Raw genomic sequence first — 10,217 nt, forward strand, 5'->3', positions numbered from 1 at the left:
GACATGAGCCTTAATCCCAATCTTGCATCCAAGACAACTTTCAGCTGCCATGTACTGATCCTTGGAATTCCCTGCCAAAGTACCCTGACTTGCATTTCACAGGAGGCCATGCCATGAAGCCAGAGAAAGTGTGGCTGTCTTACTCTGCCATTTATTAGCTTAGAGTATTGGGAAATTGGCTCGGTGTTTAAACCTCACTTCCCTCAAGTATAAGTGAGCAGGTGAACAATTCCAGTTCATCAGTTCTACATTAGGAGTGAGTTAGAAAACATGTCAAAACGATTAGTGCCAATGTGCTTTATGAATGATAAGCAGTATTATTTATATGATTAGTAACATTGGAAATTATTGTACCTGGAATATAACGGTTTTCATTATCTTTGCACAGATGAGGCGAGAAAAGAATCTAGGATGCAGAAATGCTACCTTTTTTGCTTTATTTCCAAGAAGCATTTCTTTCTGCTCCAATTATTTTTGTAAAATGTACTTTACACTCCATCTCCCCTTATGTGATTAGGTTAGAACAGGGTTTTGTGAGAGGTGTTATAAAACGTTGTGTTACAGAATATATCTACAAGATCAACTGTTGAGTTCAAATGGAGGCACCCTCCATGGATAAGCCATGCTTCCCCTAAGCTATTGATTTCTTTTTTTTTTTATTTTCATTGATTTCTTCCGATGGCTAGTCTTGGAAGAAAAAAACCTCGGTTGAGGAGCTTCCTCCATCAGATTGGCCTTGACTATGTCTAGGTGGCATTTCCTTGACTGTTAACTGATGTTGGAAGGCCTGGTCAACTGTGGGCAGCACCACCCTATGCAGTTGGGTCTGGACTCTGTAAAGGTAGTTGAATGTGAGCTTAGAAGGAAGCCAGTGAGCAGTCTCTGTAGTTTCAGTTTCACAATCCTGTCTTTGTTTTCCTTGATGATGGGCTGGAACAGGTAAGATGAAATAAAGTTTTCCCTTCAAAAGCTGGCTTTGCTGAGTGTATTTATCAGAACAACAGAAAACAAAAATTAAGCAAAAATCACAGTGCCAGATGTGGGATGTCTTCCTGAAAGTTGCTGACCAGCGAGATCACAAAAGCCCTCACTACTTTACAGGTTGTTGCCATTGTTCTTCTTAGCCCTCCAGAACTTGATGGTAAGACCCTATTGCTGAGGACACCGAATCCTTTTGGTCACAGGTCACAAAAGGGTCAATCTGAAGTTGAGGTGGAAGCATCCTCTATAATGGCTAGCCTTCCTTGTTCAAGAAAGTGCTATGTAGGCTTCCAGGGGAGAGAATCATCTACAACCTTTCTCGGGGGTGAACCATTCAAGCTAAAATGTCAGGCAAGATGTACCCCTAATGTGTTAGTGGCATCGCAGTCATGGGATTAACCAGTGGCTTTCCAATTGGATACAAGGCATATTCCACACGAAGGAATACCCACCAGGTTCTGTAACCTGGACAAGAATCTATGGTTAGTGTGATATAGGACCTAAGAAAGAACCTAATGCTAAATACATTGTCAAACTTCCTTCCAAACATCCATATTTGTATCTATAGATCAGCATTGCACTCAGCTCTCATCGGAGAAGAAGCCTCTGACTACCAAGGGCAGAGACGTACAGCTGGACAAAGTGCTGGGTATCAGTGGTGTTGAACTGTTCAGGTGGAAATAGGAGAGCTAAGACTTCTCCTTCACAGCTCAGAGAACATCATGAAAGAGTGGGTAGAAGGAATATATGAACCAGAAGATGGGGAAGTGGACAGCAAGAGGATATATCTTAGATAGGACCTAGTCATTGAACTCTTAAACTGAAGGCAGCTATGGTCATGGGCACAAGTCTGGGCCGCTCGCCACTTCATTACAGATGGGAGAGGCCATAAAGATCCTCCTCTCCCTTGGAAATCAACATTTAATGGAGGAGGGGTTCTATCTGCAGGCTTAGATTTTTCGAGACCTACTTTACTAAGATTTCTTAAACCCTTTAACCTTCCTCTAGTCCACCACCCTCCTGAGGTAGTGGAAAGGAAAGGATAATAGGGCAAACAAAGGAGGATGTAGACCTGCTTAGAAATAGTTCTCTGGGACGATTTCATTCTCCATCATCAGGATATTAATTCAATTGACATGAATCAGCAGAGGTAAGTCGATCTACTTGCAAACACCATTCATGGATCACCAAGGACAGTTCAACCCAGAAGATATTGCTGAGCTCTTCCAATTGGCCTGGGTTCGAGGAGGCAGCAAGAAGCCACCACTATGTCACCACAAGAAGTTCTGTGGTGCTTTTCTCTCTACAAAGTCAAGACAAACAATGGTCAGTGAACAAGGAAAGGTGAACCAATGCCACAGCATGGTCAATGAAGACCAGTGTCATCAAAGTCCATTGAGCATCAGCGAAGAGTGGCAAGGCCAGCCAATTCCATGGTGTTGCCCACTGTTGTCCAGGGTTATACTCATACCCTGTCTAAACATCACATGCACTTTTTCCTGGCAGCTACCAGAAACACCATGTGTTTGTTCTCTGCAAAACATCCTCTCCTAAGACAGTTTCCAGAAAAAACATCCATGACACAGTTGAGTCTCCAAAGAATCCAGAAATTTCTGCTTCACTACATTCTTCATTCCTGTACCCATAGATAAGTTGTTCTTTCCAATTCCTCTGTACTCATGTAATTAATTAAACTAGGCATTACACGCAGAAATGCGACACGAAATAGGAGGGGGACTTACTCAGAATATTGGTGCCAATTGGAGAGGGAATGGCATGAGAGAAGGGATTGACCAAGGGGAAGACGGAGGATGATGAGGAAGGAAGCAAGGGAGAACTGAAGGAGAGGATGGGAGAATGAGGGAGGGGGATGAGGGAGGGGAATTGGGAAGGGAAATACAGAAAGGAAATGACTAAAACTCATTATATAAGTATATGACATTGTTAAACAAAAACATCAAAATCGTCTTTTAAAAAAATGTTTCTCTTTATAGAGGGTCAATCATTACAACTTACAGCTTATTTTGTTGTATCAATTTTGTCTTTAAGGCTTTTTTTTCCTTTGAGCAAATTGTCAGATGTGAAGTTTTAGTTCCAGTCAGTGCTGTCCAGGGTTCTGTGTAACTGAAAAATCAAGTCAATAAACACTTTGTATTAATCGTCAAAATCCCAGTGAGTTCTCTCCAGTAATTTTCCTTTTATCACACTCCACCCACAGCCCTTTTCAAAATGCTGGCTGAATTAAGTACCTGCCACTGAATGGGACACAGTGGAAGTGGGAAAAAGCAACTAAAATAAAACAAAGTAACAAACAGCAAATCTTCTTCCCTCTGCATCTGGGATTCCATTTTATGGTTTAGGAGAATCTACTACACTGAACAAAATGAAATAGTAGAGTCTGAGGTGGTGTTTAACTTAGTGAAGAAAGGCAGGCATAGGTGCAAAGGGGGGGGGGGAGGCGGGAGGAGACTGTCAGGGCGGTTCCTCTCTTGAAGGTGTATGTAATCACCAAAGCTGAGAATGAAGAGAACCTCCAAGTGAAAACGGCTATACTAAAATTTATGAATACAAGAGCATTTGTATCACACTGACTGAACATTCACACAAATAAATCACACCGCATGTCTAGTATGCGTGTTTACACACATCAAGTGATGCTGTGTTTGGGGGGTTGTATAAACAATGATTGTGTGTGACTGGAGAGGTGGCTTGGTAGTTGAGAACCGTTACTGCTCTTGCAGAGGACCTGGGTTCAGACCCTGGCACCAACATGGTGGCTCACAAGCATTGATTACTCTTGTTCATTTCTGTGCCCTGCTCCTGTCTCTTGTCTTGATGAATACACATGTGGTCGTGAGGGAAACCGACTTGAGTCCTGTGGCCTCCCATGTCTTATTGACAGCTATACCTGCTTTTCTTCCCTAAGTTTCTTGTGGCTTCTGTATATCTATCTTTTATACAGATACATAAAAGCAAGGGAAACACCCATATATGGAATTTAAAACAAGGAAACAAAGAAATAAAGAGAGAAAGAAAGCTGAACACCCTCCAGGTCTGCAATGTGACCGTCACACTCCAGTTGCTCTGCTTTCCCCATCATGATGGATGCTACCAGCTCAAACAATGGGTCAAAATAAACACTTCCTGTCTCTTTTTTTGTTGGACTTTTATGTATTTAAATTTCAAATGTTATCCCCTTTCTTGGATCCCCTCTATCCCGTTCTCTCTCCCCCTGCTTCAGTAATGATGCTTTGCTTCCCACCCATTCCCATCTCAACACCCTGGCATTCCCCCCACATTGAGGAAAGGAGCCTTCACTCGACCAAGGGCTTCTCCTCCTATGGATGACAGACAATGCCATCCTCTGCTATATATTTGGCTGGAGCCGTGGGACCCTCCATGTGTCCTGTCATTATCCCTCCAATCATGGGTTATGGGCTGTCATGCATGTGCTGGTAATTTCACAGCAGGCACTGCTTCCAACAAAACTATCTCCCCAGCTTGCATTTTATCCCATGTTTGGCATGCTCTTACATGTTCAACAGACCGTCAAAACCCAGTCTGTGTGAAAGGACACCATTGCACTAAGAAACGAACACTGCATAGTACAAGACACAATGAATGGTAAGATATTTCACAAATGATGGGAAAGTGAAATAATGTCAGTTAAGATGGTTTGCAGTCCTCTCAGAAGACCCGGGTACAGTTCAAAGCAACTATATGAGATGGTCCCCAACTGTAGGGAGTGTGATGCCCTCTTCTGATCTCTGTGGGTCACTGCACATGGGTGTTCATACATACATACATACTACATATATACATACATATTACAGAGAACATACTATACACATGCTACATATAAACGACATATATATTATGCCAATGGGTTACTCAGTAATCTCCTATCCTTGGTCAGTGTATTACTCATGACCTCAGGAACCCTCAGAGGAAGTGGAACTGTCCATTTCTTTTTCTCTCTCAGTTCCCTTCTGGGGTCTAGGGTCCTCTTATTGACTGAAGCCTTTATATGATCTTTGAGTTTCTGAAGCATTTCTGTTACACGAGCATCAGGTTTTTTGAATCTCTGGTCTTCATAGGGTTTTGAGCATCTGAACTACTGACGAGTCCATCTAAGTAGTCCCCGAGGTGGAAAGTCGCTTGGGTCTCTGCTGTTCAATTGCTTCCCCCATTGCGGTAGGTTGTTATAATCCAGTTGGGGGACACTGAAGGCGGTCTCAGGTGGCAGAGGCTGGGAACCTTTCAAGTTCTTCCCCCATTGGAGTCCGGTGTTATAATCCGCTTGGGGGACACTGAATGTGCTTCCAATCTGTGGAGGCTGGGTATCCTTCAACTGATTCCTCTGTTGCACTCCTGTGTTATAATCATCTTGGGGGACTCTGAAGGGGTTCCCAGGTCCTGGAGGCTGGGAAATCGCTGGTGCATTGTTAGAGGGTCAAGTCCGGGATGAGGCTCTCTGTCCTCTCTAAAGACTACCACATGAAGGGCCAGTGAAAGTACTTGGCAGTGGTGAGTCATGGTGAGCATCATTTGAGCTGTATCCTTTGAGTATCTCTCTCTCTCCTGAGAACTGTGGACAAGTCCGGAAGGCAAAGCAGGGAAATCTCAAGTGACCACTGATCTCAGGAAACAACCAAAGCTCGAGAGGAGCTGTCCTCGAGTTTGCACGAGGCAGTAGCGAGGTCTGCATAGGGCAGTCTCGAGTTCTGCATGGGGCAGTTGCGAGGTCTCAATGGGACAGTCACGAGGTCTGCACGTGGCGGTCGTGAGGTCTGCACGGCCCAGCCACGAAATGCCTCACTTGTCAGTTCTGCTTGTAGTAGAGGAGCGATCATCCAAGCATTCTGAATGAGGAGGAACCATGTCGACTCTCTTCCTTTGAGTCCGGAGTGCTACCTGTTTTGTGCACATTGTCAGGGGTCATGACAAGTGAATACTGAAGGAGCAACATGAATGGAAGGGGCAAAGGGTGCTTCATAGACTGCTGTCAAATGCCTCTTACACCAGCATTGGTGCAGTGATGTTTCTTGGAACCTCATAACCGAATGGAAAATGCTGATCCAGACCCTTGCTCCTCAGAGACTCCAGGGACTAGAAAATCACTGGTGGAGTGTGTTAGGAAATAAACATGTGATAGGATTTGAATAGAGCATAGAATTCATGGTATTGATATAAGAATTGCATGTGAGTTTCAGGTGTTACTGTGACACTTCTGCCTTGATGTCTCACTCACTATTTTTTCTTGTCCTAAACCTTTTAATATTCATTCTGTGATGATATTTTTGAAATATTGAGTAGGATAAACAATGGAAAGTATTTTCTCTAGTTACATATATTGAAATTCTAAATGTCTCTTGCCACTGTATGCAGTTGCCTGGCCAGAAGTCCTGGGATGCTTTCAATACTGGTAAGTTGATTGAACCCAAACTTTTGCATTACAAGCTTTGCTTGTAAATAATTCTTTTGGTGACCCCCAACTAGATTGTACAAATGCCTCCTGCTGTTTACAGTCATATCTACAATCAACTTTGCTTGGAGAAAGGAGTTAAGTGTTATGCCTTCTTTGAATGAAGAGGAAGATCTAAAGCTACACTCCTCAGAGAAACAAGATATCAGGTACTGTAGGAAGAAATATGAATCTAGGCAACAACAATAAATGTTCCAAGCTAACCTTGCAGTAAAGTATGGAAAATACCACACCTTTATTAGTAGTATTATTAACCACTGTTTTTGTTTATATTTCAAATATTACCTCCTTTCCATAAACCCCACCTCCACATATTCCTCCTCTTTGTCTTTAAGAGGGTGACTTCGCATGACCCATTCATTCTTTCCTCACCCCTCTAGAATCACTCTTCTCTGGGACATCAAGCACCCAAAGGACCATGTGCTTCCCCTCCCACTGATGTGAGATGAGGCTGTTCTCTGCTACATATGTAGGGTACCAGACCATGTAAAATCTATGGTTGGTGGTTAGGTCCATGGGAACCCTGAGGGGTCTGGTTAATTGATATTGTTATTAATTACAGTCTCCTTCAGCTCCATCACCCCTTCCCCGACATTTTCAATTGGGATCTGTGGGCTCATTTCAACGGTTGGCTGTGAATATGTGCATCTGTATCAGTCAGGTCCTGGCAGAGCCTCTCAGAGGACAGCCATACCAGACTCCTGTTTGCAGGCACATCTCAGCATCAACAACAGTGTCCATTTTGATGTCTGCAGATCTCTGGATGGCCTTTCTTACAGCCTCTGCTCCATATTTACCCCTGGGTCCTTCCTCCATATGCCTCCCATGATAATTTTCTTCTCCCTTCTATTTGGGATTGAAGCAGTCCCTCTTTGTCCTTTCTTGTTAAGCTTCAGAGTGTATATGAGTTTATTGTGGATATTCTGAGCTCTTGGGTTAATTTCCACTTACAAGTGAGTGCATTCTATGTGTGTTTATTTGTGTTTGTATTACTTGACTCAGGATGATATTTTCTAGTTTCATCCATTTGCCTAGGTCTCCTTATGGTCTCCTTTAATTCTTTAAGGGATGTTTGTGTTTCCTCTATAAGGGCTTCTATCTCTTTACTTCTGTTGTCCTGTATTTCTTTGATGGAATTATTTATCTCCTTCTTAATATCCTTTAACACCATCATGTTAAGTGATTTGAAGTACAAACATTATTTTTTCTTTTCTGTTGTGTTGAGGGTATCCTAGCCATGTGTTGGTGTGAGAACTGGGTTCTCATGATGTCATGTAACCTTGGTTTATATTGCTTAGGATATTATACTTCCCTCTCAACATCTCGTTATCTCTGGGGTTAGCTGGTTTTACTGTCTCTGATAATGGATTGATCCTCCTGTAAGCCTATGTGTCAAGACTCCGGGGACACTAACTCTCTCTTGAAGAATCTTGTGTACCAAGAGCTGTGGATCAGGTTCAGCGATAAGGAATAGATAGAAACCAGAAGTATCCTGTAACAGACTGCCCCTATGTTCCTGGGTTCTGAGGGCTCAAGGCAGTTCCTCCTTAAAAGTGGTAGTCTCTCCTGTGATCTTGAGTTTGTCAGCACTCCTGGAAGTCCAGCCATTTCCTGGTAGTATATGGGGAGAGAGAGATGAGGTACAGGTTCAGCTCAGTAACACAGCTTTGGGTCCTCTTGGTTTTTAATCTTTCACTGAAAGATCTCACAAATGAAATTTGACTCTGTGACCAGTAAGCCGCTAGGAATGATCATCTCTTTGTATTTTCAGAGATGGGACCACAAATGATTGGCACCTGGCATTTTTACATGGGTGCTATCAATTAAAATTAGGTATTGTTTTCTTTCATGTCAAATGTATTCCTAGCTGAGATAATTGGTCACTCAACAAAGCATTGCTGTTGAATATGAAATAAACTATCGTTGACAAATAAAAATATTAGACAATGTCATCTAGGTCATTGAATTGTAATATATTGAAGAACTCACATAAATACTTCATGATGGTTTAAACAATGAATGGAATGCATATTCGTTAAAAAGAAGAATAGTATAAAGTTTATTTTTACAACTTACTGAATCATGTAATAAATAATAACTCTCCATTAATGTACCAGGCCCCATAATAGTGGTATAGACTAGGAATGAATGAAAAGTATTATGAGCTTTCTCTTATAAAATTGCATTATAATATAAGAAAAAAGAAAGATGAATTCATAAATCAGTGTGTTGGAATTGATTGTATGCAAATAATAGAAGAGTATATCTTAGAAATAAGGTCATGGAGATTGTCTAAGGAAGTGACAGCTAAGTTAAATTAGATGAAAAATAATTGAACTATATTTCAGGCAATATTACTATAAGTATAAGGTCAATAAAAGGAAAAGAGCTTGCATATACAAAAGGTATATGTGAGCTCTCTGCTCCCAAACCCCGTGGGAGAGGGATCTCACCGCCTGATCAGGTGGGCACTCCTGAGCCTGCAGAGCGGAGGAGACCACCAACATTGCCTGCCCTGCCCACATCCCTGGCCCAAGAGGCAACTGTATAAGGCCTCTGGGTTCCCGTGGGGGAGGGCCCAGGAGCGGCAGGACCCCTGCGCCTGAGACACCGCCGGAACCTGAAGGAAACAGACCAGATAAACAGTTCTCTGCACCCAAATCCTGTGGGAGGGAGAGCTAAACCTTCAGAGAGGCAGACATGCCTGGGAAACCAGAAGAGACTGTACTCTGTGCACATCCAGACGCCAGAGGAAAACACCAAACATCATCTGGAACCCTGGTGCACGGAGGTTCCCGGAAAGAGTGGGGCAGATCTTCCTAGTTGCTGCCGCCTCGGAGAGGACTTAGGCAGTACCCCACGAGCAAACTTGAGCCTTGGAACCACAGGTAGGACCAACTTTTCCCCTGCAAGAAACCTGCCTGGTGAACTCAAGACACAGGACCACAGGAACAGCTGAAGACCTGTAGAGAGGAAAAACTACACGCCCGAAAGCAGAACACTCTGTCCCCATAACTGGCTGAAAGAAAACAGGAAAACAGGTCTACAGCACTCCTGACACACAGGCTTATAGGACAGTCTAGCCACAGTCAGAAATAGCAGAACAAAGTAACACTAGAGATAATCAGATGGCGAGAGGCAAGCCCAGGAACCCAAGCAACAGAAACCAAGACTACATGGCATCATCGGAGCCCAATTCTCCCACCAAAGCAAACATGGAATATCCAAACACACCAGAAAAGCAAGATCTAGTTTCAAAATCATATTTGATCATGATGCTGGAGGACTTCAAGAAAGACATAAAGAACTCCCTTAGAGAACAAGTAGAAGCCTACAGAGAGGAATCGAAAAAATCCCTGAAAGAATTCCAGGAAAACACAATCAAACAGTTGAAGGAATTAAAAATGGAAATAGAAGCAATCAAGAAAGAACACATGGAAACAACCCTGGACATAGAAAATCAAAAGAAAAGACAAGGAGCTGTAGATACAAGCTTCACCAACAGAATACAAGAGATGGAAGAGAGAATCTCGGGAGCAGAAGATTCCATAGAAATCATTGCCTCAACTGTCAAAGATAATGTAAAGCAGAAAAAGCTACTGGTCCAAAACATACAGGAAATCCAGGACTCAATGAGAAGATAAAACCTAAGGATAATAGGTATAGAAGAGAGTGAAGACTCCCAGCTCAAAGGACCAGTAAATATCTTCAACAAAATCATAGAAGAAAACTTCCCTAACCTAAAAAAAGA

Source organism: Rattus norvegicus, chromosome Y (genome assembly GCF_036323735.1).
Source record: "Rattus norvegicus strain BN/NHsdMcwi chromosome Y, GRCr8, whole genome shotgun sequence".
Taxonomy (NCBI): domain Eukaryota; kingdom Metazoa; phylum Chordata; class Mammalia; order Rodentia; family Muridae; genus Rattus; species Rattus norvegicus.